This window comes from Pteropus alecto, unplaced genomic scaffold, assembly GCF_000325575.1.
Source record: "Pteropus alecto unplaced genomic scaffold, ASM32557v1 scaffold24, whole genome shotgun sequence".
Taxonomy (NCBI): Eukaryota; Metazoa; Chordata; class Mammalia; order Chiroptera; family Pteropodidae; genus Pteropus; species Pteropus alecto.
Genome location: NW_006439192.1, coordinates 11,189,480 through 11,191,003, shown reverse-complemented (window position 1 = coordinate 11,191,003; position 1,524 = coordinate 11,189,480). Strand labels below are relative to the sequence as shown.

General features: G+C 44.4%; 1 pseudogene; it reads left to right on the top strand.

Annotated features, from left to right (window-relative positions):
* Window positions 1–206: 206 nt before the first annotated feature.
* On the top strand, window positions 207–816 carry LOC102890251 (annotated as a pseudogene).
* The last annotated feature ends 708 nt before the right edge of the window (window positions 817–1,524 follow it).

Here is a 1,524-nt window from a genome sequence, read left to right as displayed (position 1 = left end):
ACAGTGGAAGTGAGGAAGAAAAGATCCAGTCTGTCAATTAGTGTCATCCAGTGCAGTGCCTCTCAACATACGAATCCCCTGGAGAGCTTGTTTAAACGCAGATTCCGAGTTAGTAGGTGCTTGCAACTTGCATTTCTACCAAGCTCCCAGAAGATGCTCAGGCCAGTCCTGGAGGAGTTTGGCTGTTGATCTCAACCTAATGTAGAATGGCTACTCTGATCTTTGTTGATAGGGAAGATGGAGAACTCAGCACCCGTGTGGCTCCTAAGGACCAGCTGGAGCTTGGGTCTGTGCCTTCAGTAAAAGCGTGAGGTGGGAGATCTCAAGTTTCAACACCACAGGTTTGGTAAAATGTTTGCTGCTCCATTAACTTTACCTTAAGCTGCCAGAAAGGCTTTGGGAACTGTCAACAGAGCTATAGAAAAGTCAGTAAAGGCTAAGGACCCCTCAAACAAAAACAAACTTCTCTGCCAAAAAGATGACTGAGAAGATTATTGAAGCAAAGAGCTCTCTGTTCCTGCCTCTGATGATACTGATCCAGAAATCGAAAAATTCTTTCCCTTCTATCCTCCAGATAGCATTTCAACCAGCCTGAAGAGCACCAGACTCTACACCTCCCCTGAATGGAGTGCCTTTCATACTCCTCAGTGAGGAGAAGGGACTTGAAACACTCTTACACCTGGGCACTCCGTTCACCACTGCAGATGTCCTCTCCCCTGTGGGAGTCTAATCAGCTGCTGTCTCCTTTCATCATCTGGTCAACCCTGGATGCTGGAAGTTGAATTGCCACCTCTTTGCTATGACTTAGATATTTAAATTTCTTAACGCTTTATAGTTTATGTGCATGTATTAATAGTTTGCATTATTAATCAATTTCTTTATTTAAAAAAAAAAAAAAAAAGATGCCAGTGCTGCTGCTCCAGACCACACTTTGAGGAGCAAGATTAGAGGATCCTGTTTTCATCTGTTGGAATGTGAAGAAAGTCTGTGCCAAAGAATGAATTATTTATTAAGTGCCTGTTGTGTACCTAGCAATCTGCTAAGTACTCTGAAGAGTTTAAAAGAAGATGAAAACTCCCTTGTGCAGGAGCTTAGAGTCTTAATAGAGGAGATAAGATGTGCAAACACAAACCCACTAGAACAAAACAGAGGAGACTGTGTATTAGAGAGCCTACGTGCGGCCAGGCGGCCGGAAGGCCTCAGGAAGAGAGGAGGGTCTGTCTAAGCATGGTGGAGCTTAGACAGGCAGAAAGGAGAGGGTGGGACTTTAAAGTGAAATGAACACAGAGGGGAAGAGTGTGGAATACAGGTGCAAGGAACTGCAAAGACCTCTGTGGGGCCTTAATACTCTCTTGCAACCTCACACAGGGACCATCTCTGGGGTTGAAAAGCCTAAGTGTTGTGGCTGGATTTGAGTTTGGCTAGAAACACAGGTGTGTATCCTAAGCACTGAGCACATTACTGGATACAGTAATGATTATTCAGTAAGTGACTGACACAATGTCAGAGCATTCAATGGAGGGA